Genomic DNA, 14,639 nt, shown 5'->3' with positions numbered 1-14,639 from the left:
CCTACACTCACTTTTGTACATATTTAAATTGTGACCTTACTGCTGCTTTAATTTAGGATTTTTTCCACTTCTTTAAGGAAAAAACAAACAAATAAATAATGTCATAGCATTCCTGTAGTTCCTGTAGGTCCATGCCTCATCAAAGGGGAGAGAGAGAGCCTGAAATAAGAGCATCCACACAGGAGTTTATTGTTACTACTACTCTGTAATAATTATTCTAGAATAGGCATTTTGATAAGCTTCCAGTTGTAGACAAGGCCTCTTGCTCTTTTCCTTTTTCAGCATACCCTAAGCACAGAACGTTCTGTAGGATTTCTGTTTGATTGGGTTTTTTTTAAGGAGGGAAGAGGAATGGTTGATTCTGTGAATGTCAATCTGATTATGATGAAACAGCTTTATTAAATGAGAGTTTCACAGCATTTGCTATAAGCAGACAAATTCTAAATTAATTTCAATTACTTTTACAGTTTATTCTACACTTAGATCTCGCCACTGAACAATGCTTTGGCGCCAACTCTCTCACACTTCGTTCTCGGTTCTTTGTCTGCTCACACAGCATTAACAGAGTTGTTAAAATTTCAATTGGAGGGACAAATTCTGACTTCAGTTACATATGTATGCAAACCCAATAAAGACAACTGAACTGCATATGTAATAGGATTATGATTTAATCTGCAGAGTCTTTATTATTGACTATGCCTAAAAAAGAGAGAACCCAGATTGATTGTCAATGCGCAGATTGAGTTTCCAGGACTGAAAATTAGAAAAACCATTTTATTAACTTTTATACTGAGCAAATTTGGTTTAGAATTAGTAAGGCACACACTTGAAACCCCTTTATACCATTTTACAATCATCCTAAACTAAAACCATGTTTTAGGGTAGAAAACAGTCATTTTATCCCCAAAATCTCATCATAATTTAAAAAACAAGTTGATACATTTTCTCAACTTGACACACACACAAAAAATCAGTTTCATCCACAAGAGGGAAAATTTTATGAAAGTCATGAATATTTGAAAGCAGTGTTATCCTCAAAGTCTAAATACAACTTTAACTACAGTTTGCACTCCTAGCAACAGTTAATATACACCATTCCACTAATGAAAAAGCCATAATAGAAACATAGAAGCATATACTCATGTGATTTTCTATACATCACTGGAGTAGTGTTTTTAAAACTTTCAAACAATGTTTAAAAAACATCATCTTTTATCAACTTACTCCAAACAACTCATTTCTGTGATAACCTCTGCTCTCCCCTTCACTCTGGAGACGAATGTGATGTCTACTAGCAAATAACCAGCCAATTCTTCCATTAGTTAAAAGGAAGAAATTACTGTGAGAAGGTCCACAAGTGTTCTAATGGTTTTGAATTCTTGCTTGTTAGGGTCAGTGTGTGGGTGCAGGGTGGAGTCAATGGCCTGTGATATACAGGAAGCCAAACTAGATGATCCGATGGTCCTCCTGGCCTTAAACGCTAGCACTAAACCAATAGATCTTCAGCCCAGAAGTGAAGATAACCTCTTTAAAATAAAATAAATAAACAAACAAAAACCCAGGATTTTTTTAATGCCTTGATTTCATTATTCCCAATCTGTAACAGGCTGGATTACCAGAGGAGCTGTATGGACTCCAGGTCAGAAAAAAGGCCGGAGTTTCTCTGTAAAAGTTTCAGTGAAAGTGTTGATGTGAGAATGGTCATTCAGATTGTAAAATGAAATCTCTGCAAGATCATAGTCCAGGAAAAGCCCAATCCGTTTAGGCATTACTCTCAACAGCAGGGGTGTGGAAGTAAGAGTTGTATAAACATCTTTATTCCACAGCCTGAGTCTCCAATAGCCAACCTCAGGTGATGGTGTAATCTTCCCATTCCTAGTCACAGAGTCCCTACAGACTCCCAAAGTCTACTGAGTCTTGTCTCCCACCTCCACCTCCCAATAATGTCTTCCTGAGACAAATCCCTCAGAGCCCAGAACAAATGGGTAATAAGTAAATCTCTCAGTATTGTCGGGTAGATCCTGCTTGGTCTCTCCGAACCTCGCACTTTGCAATCCTCAGACAGGATAAGGTTAGGATGAGCTGCGTTTGGATCCAGAGTTACATCTGCTTTGAATTTCTTTATCATTTTCTTCAAGGCGAAGTGCTGCAGTCGAAGACTGCAACTGTCCTTCTTCAGCTCAGAGGAGATGGCCTTGGGGATTCTGATGTTTTCACACCTGTGCAGGGTGCTCCTGATGCCCTTCAGCCGGTCAATGGCCTCCTGCTGGCACCTCTCCTCAATCTCTGTGATGAGCTTACTGAGACTGGTGCTGTGGTCGGCAAGTTTGGCAGCGTTCTCACGCAACCTCTGCAGGATCTCCTTCTCCTCGTCCTCCAGCCGCCACAGCACAGCCTGCTGCTTCTCCTGCAGGAACTGGTGCAGCCTCTCGAACTCGGATGCCATTTTCTGCCACCAGCTCTCAACTTTCTCCCTCAGCTCAGCGGGCTTCCTCTGCCCACTGGAGAGGAACTTACGGGCATCTTCCACCTGCCTCTTCAAGGGCCCTGGGTAGGTGCGCAGTTTCTTTTTATGGGCTAGGGTCTCTCTGAGACTGTTGAAAATGTTACTCCAGGAAAGCTACAGAATTTTCATGTTATGAGCATATGCTGTACTACTGTTGTACTGCTGATATTCTGTTCACAATTGTGCATTACTCAATTAATTTTCTCCTTAATCACCTCTATTTTCCACTTCCCAATAATAACAGATCTAGTTTTTCTGGACATTCTGCATAATTAAGTTTCCTGATCCCGTGAGTCACCTTGTTAACCTTCACTATGATCACTCCATAATTCTTCTGTAAATCCTTTTTATAAAGCCAAAAATCAAACAGATTACAAACACGGACTTACCCAATTCCTTCTACTGTATCAGAAAATTCTATTCATTTTCTGTTCAGTACTTTTGTTCATAGGCTCCAAAATTGTATTCACTAAGCACACAGCTGTCATTTGTCTGGATTCTCTTTTCCTATTTTTGGCCCTAAATTTTGCTTGCTATTGCTCTTTCTACACTGAATTGTATATGCTGCATGACAGCGATTGCTCTTGACCCACAAAAGTTTTCTAAATTTGGTTGTCTTTCTCGTCTTTATATCAAATATCATATCATCTGGAAATGCTGTTATCTGAATCCAGGTTATATGTAAACAGAACAGAATTAGCCCCAGTACAGATCCTTTCAGCACTCCACATCACTTTTCACAATTTTTAGCAGTTTCTACTTACTATTAATATTTTTTTGTTTTCAGGTGAGTTCACTACACATCTGAGTCCATACTGCTGGTGGCTTTGTGCTACCTTTACTGTCACAGCCATGCACTGATAGCAAGAGTGCTCTTAATTAAACAAAATTTCCCTTTATAAACTTTTATACCACTAGATGACCACTAGATGGCAGTATAATGATTTGTGAAATGTAATTTTAATTGAGACTATACTTATTTAATACTGACTTTAAATATAATTATATTTTATTATAATATACTCTTTTTTCCAATATAGTACAGAAAGTTATATTTATTTTTCTGCAGTTCTAACAAAGATGGTTAAAACAGTTAGCATTTTGTTAGCACTATCTTAATGAAACTTCAGAGGAGAGGCAGCTAACAGGAGTAACTTTTAGAGCGGGAGTATGAGGGCCAGGTATACCTGATTAACATTCTCTGAATTTAGACCAATAACCTCCTACCCCCACTCAAAAAATGGCTGCAGGAGTAAAAAGAATGCAGGCAGAAGTCCAGCAGCAGAGTGGAGGCTATCCAGTTTATTGCACTGAATGCAGCATGTATGATATGTGGGCAGGTGGTGTATGTGTGCATTTGGTACAGGGAGCTCATGGCTTTCAGAGATCGAGTATAGGCTCTGGAGACCAGAGTGGCTGAACTGGAGGAGCTATGGGAGACAGAGAGGTACATAAATGAGACTTTCTGGGATGCAGTAGAGTGGTCCCACCCCCAATCTGATAGCTTCTGTGCTGTTGAGGAGGATAAAAGTCTTGGGGAAGGAGAACACCAAACTGGAGTGGAAGGAAACTATCCCATAGTTGGGACCTTCCTTCCAGATGATGTCATCGTACCCTGTCGCACTCTCCAGAGGAGGGAATCCCAGTTATTAAGAAGAGACAGGTGATAGTCATGGGAGATTCGATCATTAGAAATATAGAAAACTGGGTTTGTGATGACCAGGAGAACTGCACAGTGAATTGCCTGCTGGGTGCAAAGGTTGCAGATCTCTCAAGATGTCTAGATAGGCTTAATCTGTGCTGGGGAGGAGCTGGTGGTTGTGGGACATGTAGGTACCAGTGACATAGGGAAAGATAGGAGAGAGCTCCTGGAGGCCAAATTTAGGCTGCTAGGTAAGAGATTAAAACCCAGGACCTCCATGGTAGCATTCTCTGAAATGCTTCCAGTTCCACATGCAGGGCAGTTAGACAGACAGAACTTCAGGGACTCAGTGTGTGGATGAGACAGTGGTATAGAGAGGAGGGTTTTAGGTTTATTGGGAACTGGGGAACCTTTTGGGAAAGGAGGAGCATATACCGAAGGGATGGGCTCAACCTAAGCCAAAACAGAACCTGATTGTGGCATGTAAAATTAAAGGAGTCGTACAGGAGTTTTTAAACTAAGCTCTGGGGGAAAGCTGACAGGTGCAGATGAGAACACAGTTTGAATACAGACATCCCATAGGGGAGACTCTATTAATGGGGAGTCTCTACATCTTAGTAAAAAGGAGAGGATAGAAGTTGATAAAGTAAAGGAACTAAAGAGAAGTAGTCAAATGAAAAAGAGTACGATTCAATTACATCACATAATGGCAGACAACTGAAAAGTGACACATTTTGTAAGGGCTTGTACACAAATGCTAGAATTCTAAATATTAGGATGGGTGAACTTGAGTGCCTGGTATTAAATGAGGATAGTGATACAATAGGCATCACAGAAACTTGATGGAATAATGATAATTAATGGGACAAGGTAATTCCAGGGTACAAAATATATAGGAATGACAGAGTAGGTCATCTTAATGGGGATGTGGGACTATAAGTGAAAGAAAGCATAGAATCAAATATAGTAAAAATCTTAAATGACACAAACTGTTCCATAGAATCTCTAGGGATAGAAATTCCTTCCTTGAATAATAAGAGTATAGCAATAGAAATATACTATTGACCACCTGACCAGGATGGTGATGGGGATTGTGAAATGCTCTGGAAGATTAAAGAGGCCATAAAAATAGAAAACTCAGTAATAAGGGGGGATTTCAATTATTCTCATATTGACTGGGTACATTTCACCTCAGGATAGGATACTGAGATAAAGTTTCTAGACACCATTAATGACTGCTTCTTGGAGCAGCTAGTACTGGAACCCGCCAAGGGAGAGGCAATTCTTGATTTAGCCCTAAGTGGAGCATAGGAGCTGATCCAAGAGGTGAATATAGCTGAACCACCTGGTAACAATGATCATAATGTAATTAAATTTAACATCCTTGTTAGAAGGAAAATTCCAAAGAAGCCCTCCACGGTAGCATTTAACTTCAGAAAGGGGAACTACACAAAAATAAGGAAGCTAATTAAATGGAAATTAAAAGAGTGAAATGTGTGCAAACTGCATGGAAACATTTTAAAAACACCATAAGAGAGGCTAATAAATGTGTACTCTAAATTAAAAAACATAATAAGAGGACCAAAAATGTGCCACCATGGCTAAACAACCAAGTAAAAGAAATAGTTGGAAGCGGAAAAGAATCCTTTAAAAATTGGAAGTCAAATCCTACTGAGGAAGATAGAAAGGAGCATAAATTCTGGCAAGTCAAGTAAAAAAGTATAATTAAGCAGGCCAAAAAATAATTTGAAGAGCAAATAGCACAAGACACAAAAACTAAGAGCAAATTTTTTTAAGTACATCAGAAGCCTGCCAAGCAAACAGTGGGGCCACTAGACAATCAAGGTAGTAAATAAAGGAGCACTCAAGGAAGACAACCTCACTGCAGAGGAGGAGAGATTAAAAAGACTGGGACTTTTTAGCTTGGAAAAGAGCCAACTAAATGGGGGATATAATAAATGTCTATAAAATCATGAATGATGTGGAGAAAATGAATAAGAAAATGTTATTTTCCCCTTCACATTATACAAGAAGCAGGGTCACCCAATGAAATTAATAGGCAGCAGGTTTAAAGCAAACAAAAGGAAGTACAACTTCACACACTGCACTGTCAGCCTGCGGAACTTGTTGCCAGGTGATGTGAAGGCCAAAATTATAAGTGGGTTCAAAAGAGAATTAAGTAAATTCACAGAGCTCCATCAATGGCTGTCAGCCAAGATGATCAGGGATGAAACCCCCATGCTCTGGGTGTCCCTACGCCTCTAACTGCCAGAAGCTGGAAGTAGACAACAGGGGATGGATCATTCACTAATTACCCTGTACTGTTCATTCCCTCTGTCAGAAGATAGGATACTGGGCTACACAGACCATTGGTCTGACCCAAGATGGCCATTCTTATGTTCCACTGCTAGAGTGGAGTGTTGTTACAATAAGCTAAATTTAGCCTGGGTGTAAGCAGGGACAATTCCCTAGACTTCAGTGGAGCTGCGTTCACTTTCAACAGGGTTTAATTGGGCCCTAAAACTTTATAGTTATTAACTCTGAAGACAATTTGATTTATTTTGTTTTTAAAACAAGCAAAATAAACATAATTAGATACATGAGACACTTCTACAAAACTGAATTAAACCCTTTCACGGCTAAATGAACAGAAAAACCCACAGAAGTTTGAGAGTACTTATGGGAATAGGAATGCTACCATTGCAATCCCGCTCAATTTATTATATAACTCACTAAGGGCTGGATCCTGTAAATCCTTACTTGAGTAGGTTGTAGTCAGTGGGATTTCTTCTATAAACAAGGCATATTTGTGTGAATAAAGCTTTGCAGGATAAGGCCCTAAATCTGTTCAGCAGTGTCCCTGTTTTGCTTCTCATTAATTTGCTGGTACTCATTAATTTCAACGATGGTCCCCAACTGCCACTGTTAACGTGTTTACTTGAACTGTGATATCTTTCTTTCAGAGAGGCAGTGAACTTGGGATAGATCAACAATGAACATGATAGAGTCTTTAAACAGCTCAGCAGTTCTTGGCTACAATTATCTGTCTCCTCTCATAACATCCTTTATTTTGCTTGCAAGTGCACTATATGGTGCCCAGATGCTTCATTCCATTTGCTTTTCAAAATACCCTCACCTTACCATCACCAGGATCACAGAGTAGTGAGAACCTGTCTGTCAAGCTCAATGGGTGTCATATCAACTTTTTTTTCGAGATTATGCTGGCTCTGATCAATGTTCACTGGCGACCAAGCTCATGTCTGTTAATCTTATGTCTTTACTACAGGGGTTCTTGAACTTTTTCAAAGAATAAATCACATCTTAATTGAGAGATTCGTTTTTGGATTGTGCCTTCTTCTATTTTCAATCACCTAGACTACCGTACAGTAAAACATCCTTGTGGTGCTACAGCAATTGCTTAGAGGCCCAATAATAGTAGGACAGAAATGTAATATTTTAAACTGTGTCAATGGATTTAAATTGTATTTTTACCAAAATTTCTCATAGGGGAGGGCAGGAAATGTAATCATACTTTCTCCCATTCATCTTTGTTTCAGATCTGTTTCTTATCCATCCTGATTTTTTTCTCTCTCTCCCTGCCTGCTCTCCTCTACACAAGTCTCATCAGTCTACTCCCCTTCTCCTTTGTCTGCTGCACATATATTCCTGCTCTCCCCTTGCACATTTTCCTACTGGAACGTTCTTCTCAACACTGTCCATGTTGTTGGCTGACTGGTTCTCTGCTCTGCAAAGAATCCACTTCAGGTTTTACACAGGATCTAGTGTTTTCTGGAGCAAGATGCTGGGAATTTAGTTAGTACTGAACAGATACCCATACAGTGACAGGATGATAAATAAAGAAGGTAAAAGTTAGTAATGTCAGTGTTGATCCTGCAATTAACTCTATGTGTGCAGATCCCTGTGGCTCTGCTTTCATGCAGGAGTCTGCCTGTGCATAGCCTATTGAAGGAATGGCACAGTAGCGTTTTAAGGATGACATGCAATGAGAAAAAATGGGCTTGTACCCTTTTGATTAATATATGATGGATAAAGAAAGCTTTTTGTTAAAAAGCAGAAAAATTTTAATGAGGAAGAATCTTCCAAAACAAAACTGTAATAAACACATACAATTACACAAAATATTCAGAGCAAAATCCAGAAAAATAAATTAAGCAATAATCAGAAAAAATATCATGAATAGTCTAACAGCTAGCAAGGCATGTCGGGGCTATATTTTTCATTAACAGCTGTGCACTCAGTTTTCCACCAGGATGCTACTATGTTCTTTCCTCTTGCAAGGGGCCTGCAGAATGATATAAATAGCTGGGATTTTTAATAGCTTAACTGACAACAATAAAACATTAACTATATCTTCCACATTGGTCTCTTCTTTCCATTTGAAGATGTCTCTATAATCTATCCGTCTATATTAGATATATTGCTAAGGTTTCTAACCTCATGGTAGCTAAGAACTGTGCAACAATTAAGAGGCGTTGCACGTTCAGGGAACCAGCATTCTTTTGGAACTACCTTGTCCAGTTAGGGTGGACACAGAGGTGTTAGGAGCTAGACCTCACCAATAAATTCACGTCATTTGAGCTGATTCCTTCTCTTCAAAATGGAAGCAGTATTTAGAAAGCCTTCTGGTAAATATTTCTTCAGATAAGTGAACCAGTCAATTCCCTTTATAATAAACTTCTTCAAGACTCAAGTTGTTCCCTAAAAGGTTTTGTAAAGGGTCCGAATATTAGCCCTTATGTGAACCCTCTGATCAGACAGAATCCCATCAAAATCTAAACACTTTATTTAAGGAATTATCTTGCACTGGTTAGAGAAGCCTTTAAAGCAGTTGCTCTGTCCTGATTTTAACATTGTTGGGTTTATGGTACAATTATTTTTACTTTTACAGCTCTGAACAGGATCCTGGGAGGTGGGGGGGGGAGGGGCATGTGAAGGACAAAATGGGCAATTTGCTCTAAGCCTCCCATTTGAGAGGGCCTCCAAACCTGAGTGTTTCTGTGATCCCAGGCACAGCTTCACAATGCCACTTTCTCAAATTTGTCCTGTGGCCCCTCATCATGATGGAGGAGCCACTGGGCCAAACTTGAGTGGCACGTCAACCCTGTGTGGCAGGGAGTGGGGAGCCAGCCCCAGCCCTGTAGGACAGGAGCTTCAACTGCAGGATGAGTGTGGTTCAGGCTTGTTTTCCACCCCATCCAACCTACCCTGGCCCCTCCTCATTGGTAATTTTTTTGGAAGGGTGGAGGCCTCAATTTCAGATTTTTCCTTGGGCCCCCATAAACCTCTGCGTGGCCTTGGTTCTTCATACTGCCCTTCAAAAAGTGCTCATATTCAAAGAAAACATTTTAGAATCAAGCTTTTTAAAAGTTAAACTAACATTAAAAGTTAAATTAACATTAAAGGTTAAAAATGGAGACTGAAGTGGGTCAAAAGGCAGTGAACACTGCAAAAGAATGAAAGATGTGACTGCATTGGAAATGTGAAGTAGTTCATATGTTTGCAATTCTGTCTTGTTAAAAAGGGGCGGAATCAGACTACTCTGCTACAACCTCACAAAAAGTGGCAAAGTTTTAGTGTGTACATTTAGGAGTTATGAAAGTGAGGGGTGACCACTGACTTAGTATAGCACAGCAGACAGCGGTATAGCTTCCACACATCTTTCAATGATTACGTAGCCTGATGTGGCCCCTTTCACTATGGATCTAAGGTAACCTCCCCTCCCCCTTACTGACTGCATGCAATTGGGTCATGTGATCCAGTGAGAGTAAGAATGCTCTGCCCTGGCAGATTGTGTAGCAGTTCACTTCTGCATGTGGCAACCGGATCGTCTAATGTGAGAGGGAATTGTATTAATCTAATGTACTGAAGCAAGAGTGTCCTATGCAACAGTTACCTAAATATATGCTGTACTGCCCAGAATGGAAGGAACACTGTTAAATCTGTACTTCAGAAAGCATTAATGCTCCACTTGCTAAAGATTGCCTAGCAAGCAGATTTTGAAACAGCTCTTTCAAAGCTGTAGCAAGCAACCTGACTTCTGCTAATGTGCAAACATTTCTGGGCACCTCCTGAGCATGGACAGCTTCAAAATTGTGTGGTATTTCAAAATTTAGACTGTAAAAACATGCTTGATTAATACATATGTTTTGATTAAAAAAAAACCTCCAATGGAAATTTGTTAATCCGCCCCTCAAATCTTCTATTGTACTGTTAGCAAATTAACTACCCCAGCATGGTAATGGAGTGGAAACAAAAGTAATTCCAGTGGCATTCATTGTTGAAGCAGAGAGGAATTTTAAATGTTAACAAACATAGACAGTCAAAAGTAAATTGTATTTTTAAATTGCTTTAGTCTTAATAATTTCAGGTGTTACTAGAAACATAAATAAGAAATGTTGTATCCCTCTATTTATTCTTCACTCAAGTGACATCTAACATTTTCTTCTTTTCCTTCTTCCTAGAATGTGTTCCTCTAAAGCACCCCTTCATTTTTTTTTTTTTACAAAAAGATTTTTTAGAATTAGTAAACTTTGGTCATTCGGTGAGAGACTGATTCATTTAGGATTCACTTTAAGGCAGATATTACTCTCTCACTCGGAAGGATTTTGTTTTTACAGATACACTTAAAACCTCTCAATCTTCTTAAAACCTCCCTCGTCTATTCCATTCTGAGATGCAGCAATATTTCCATTACATTCTTTTCTCTGTGTGACTTAGAGGTAAATTTCAGTGGCTTAAGTAGGCTAAAGTCTCCTGGAATCCTCCAGGTTGAAAGCTGCTATGCATAGAATCCTGGGTTACTGACAGCTGTTTGAATTAAAAGTAACCTACAAAAGATTTTTTAAAATAGGTTTATGCCCTTTTTTTTCTTCTTTATAATGTATCACATCCAAAAATACTTTAAAAGAACCTTAAGGTTGTAAGGCAAGCATTAAAAAATTAGGAAATACCATAATTTAGGAAAAAAAAGTATGTGATTATGTAATAAAAGACTATTATAATGCATACACACAGGAAGGCTGAATGAAGGTTGCCGGAGGAACCCTTAATTATTGCATTCCCTAACTTTTGAGTGCTTGATTTTTCAACTATAACATTCTTTTAATGTAATTTATGGATGTAACAGCAACACCAATAATTAATAAAAATAATCTTAATTGAAGGACTGGTGTGTTAAATATTTTTAAAATACTTTATTTCTCCAAAATGTTAATTAGTCATTTAAATGAAATAAGTGTTAACAAAAATAAATTTTAAATAGACTGACAAAAAGTTCCTTGCCCTTTCAAATATTTAACTTTCATTCACAACTCTTGTAAGTTCATCATATCACTAGTTCTCCAGATTCCATAGAGACCTTTAAGATAGGCAAGACATGACTTTCTAAGCTAAAGAGGAAACTGTTATTTTTGACAAAATCCTTTCAGACCTTCTTTATCGTAAGAAACCAAAAAGGGGCACAAGTCCAGTATTTTCCCACTTTCAGTACACACTGAAAACTTGATTTTTCAGCTATACTAAGATTCCTTTACACCTCTGCCGCATTGCTGTAAAATGCCCTAAGTGTAATTGAGAATCAGGCTCTAACTCAATACTGAATTAACTGACTTTCTTAGGAGCTGAGCACCCACAGCTCCTATTGATTTCCAACTCGAAGAGCAAATGCTCAGCACCTTTAGCATTCAGACCTGATATGGCAACATTTACAACTATCTATGGTACTTACATGACCCCCATGTAGTATCTGTAGTATCTGAATACCTCACAGTCTTTAATATATTCATTCTCACAACACCCCTGGAAGGTAGGAAGTTGCTATTACCTTATTTTATCTCCATCCCAGATGGAGAGAGGCACAGAAAGAGTAAGTCTCAAGGTCACACAGGATGTCTATGGGAGAGCAGGAAACTGAACTGAGGTGTCCCATGTCCCAAGCTAGTGCCCTCACCATTGGACCATCTTTAGTCTGGACTAGCTGTCTTGCTCTAGAATACACAAATCCCAGTGTAAATCCTAAAATGGATTATTTGGAGAAAGGAGAGGAGTGGAAAATTTGTCTTTTTCTTTGGTTGTTCCAAACTTGTATTGAGGAATTGGGAGGGATTTCTTTCCTGACATTGTCATTCTTTTATTTACGCAGCACCACTTAAGTACCTGATGCTTTACAGGCAAGTGAAAGCAATACACCTCTGACATAATCTAAATGCACATTAAAACAATATATAATAAAAATGATTAGCTTTTGGCTGTTTCTTACTGCATAGTCTAGTGGTATATGTGAGTAGCTATGGGTTTTATTTCTGGATCCACCACTGACTAATGAAAGCACGTGTAAGTCAGTTTTCAAAGCGGGCCACTTAGGCACACAGTAGGAAATTTGCATGTTCTATTTTGGATGCTGTTACAAAGTTGAGGGTGAGTATGTGAGAAGTTCTGAAAATTCAGCTCTGGGCTCTTTGGCTGTCTGAATCTGCATGATCTGATGTTTGATGAGTACTCAAGTTTCAGGGATTTTAAAAGGCAGCTGTTTCCCTAGGTTAGGATACTCAGTCTCTGGTGGGCTAATCTGTTACCAAATGCCAGAGTTCTGCACTCATGAACTCCAGCACTCAGTAAGAGGTCAGAAAAGCTATTAGCCTTTTTAAGTTGTGTAGAACACTTTTTAAGGATGTCATAATTCAGGAACTTCTTGTCTACTTTGTTTCAAATGTTGTAGAAAACTTCTTTCTTAACCCCAGATATTATGCACCAATTCTGAGATACAGCTGACTTTGAGGGACAGAACAAACATAGTCTACTAAGGGCCATTGTGCCAGCCAGAGAGACCACGGCTGATGGTGTCACACCACCAGGTTTCATGTAGTGAAATTCCCAGATCTGGCTCACTCCTACAAAGACATGAATCTATGGGGTGGCCCTGTGGGAGTCGCCAGATGGGTTCAAGGAAGGCCCCCTTCGCACATCAGAAGAGAGTTTGAGAGCACGCCGTGCTGTGGTGTTTTAGTACATCCTGGTGATATGGCTGAAGAGCATACAATGCCACTTTTGAATATAGTGAGCATTGAAGGAAGGCCAGATCTTTGAAAGATTGTGACATTTCACATAAAATCAAACCATTTTATGCTCAGGATTTGGCGCTGACAGTGCAAATGGAATGCCTTTAGCCACTCCAAGTCTGCTTGAAGAGGGTCCAGGTTTCTGACCCATATATCAATACAGGTTTGATATACCCATATATCAATATCCATATATCAATACAGGTTTGATAGATCCTGAACTTTGTCTTAGTGCAAAGACATTTTTGCATTCATAAACGAGACATGGACTTCATGCAGGAGTAGTGAGACCTATTCGTCAAAGAACATCTGGTTTGCTGTGACCATTTGAATTCTGCTTGCAGTCTGAGTAGATAAACTCATCGACTCTTTCCACAGTACTTGACCCCATCTGCACCGGGGGTTCTTGTGACCCAGCTCCAAGGTTCTGGACCTTGGTCTTCTGCTATGAGATGTTCAACACCATAGTGCAGGCAGCGATATGAAAACCTTCGAGAGTGGGGCTGAAATGGTCTGACTTCTGCATGAGTAAGACAGCGTCATCACTGAAGTTTTGATCACTTAACACTTCTTGATCAAACTTGATTCAGTGGAACAGCAAGTATTACTATCCAGTTGATAGCTTGACAGAATAGTGCTGGGATAAGAACGCATACCTGAGGTGCTGTAGAAACACGGTGAAAGCCATGAACCAACGCCTACTCTCACACCAATACAGGTGTGAAGATCATGCATCAGAGTTAGTAGAACATTTAGAACACAAACTCCTTTCAGTGAGAGCCGAAATGTTGACCTGTCACCTGAATCAAAATGCCACATGAAAGCGAACTGTTAAATTCTCTATGCAGCTCAGCCAGAAACTGGAGGGTAAAACCAGCACCTGTTGTTGACTGCCCTGCAGTGAAACGTGACTGCTGTGGATGACGATGTCTGTTAAAAAGACCCGCAGAATGTGAACCAAGCAGAATGTGAACCAAGACCTTCCCAGGGACTGATAACAATGAGATTGGCCTGTATTGCCATACTCGGTGCGAGATCCCTTGCCCTGGTACAGGGACACTAAAGTGCTGTCTTTCTAGTCTGCTGGTACTTTGCCTGATGCTCACACTTTTAAGAACTGTTGATGCAGACCGGTGCTCACTGGTTCCAAGGCACCTTTGACAGCTGCAATGGAATACCATCAGGTCCAGCAGCATATCCACTGTGTAACTGTTGGATGGCCTTTTATACTTCTTTGAATGACTAATGATCAGTGTTTGTCCCTGGAGCTATAGCTCTGAGGTTTGCCAGTTCATGTAGCTCTAGACAGTCATCAGCAGGTTCGTGCTTCAGCATGCTTTAATGTGTTTTCCATCTGTCCAGCACCTCCTCCGTTGATGAGCGGGGAGAGCCATCTGTTTTCATAATAGAGATG

At 39.7% G+C, this 14,639-nt stretch overlaps 1 pseudogene; it reads right to left on the bottom strand.

Moving 5' to 3' along the window:
* Positions 1 to 1,586: 1,586 nt before the first annotated feature.
* LOC137155389 (E3 ubiquitin-protein ligase TRIM39 pseudogene) lies at positions 1,587 to 7,868 on the bottom strand (annotated as a pseudogene).
* Between the last annotated feature and the right edge of the window lie 6,771 nt (positions 7,869 to 14,639).

The sequence above is a fragment of the Emydura macquarii genome, unplaced genomic scaffold (genome assembly GCF_026122565.2).
Source record: "Emydura macquarii macquarii isolate MOO-44397 ecotype Brisbane River unplaced genomic scaffold, CSIRO-AGI_Emac_v2 contig_1363, whole genome shotgun sequence".
NCBI classification, from domain to species: domain Eukaryota; kingdom Metazoa; phylum Chordata; order Testudines; family Chelidae; genus Emydura; species Emydura macquarii.
Note: the sequence above shows the minus strand (reverse complement) of the source record. Positions and strands in the feature narration are given on the sequence as shown.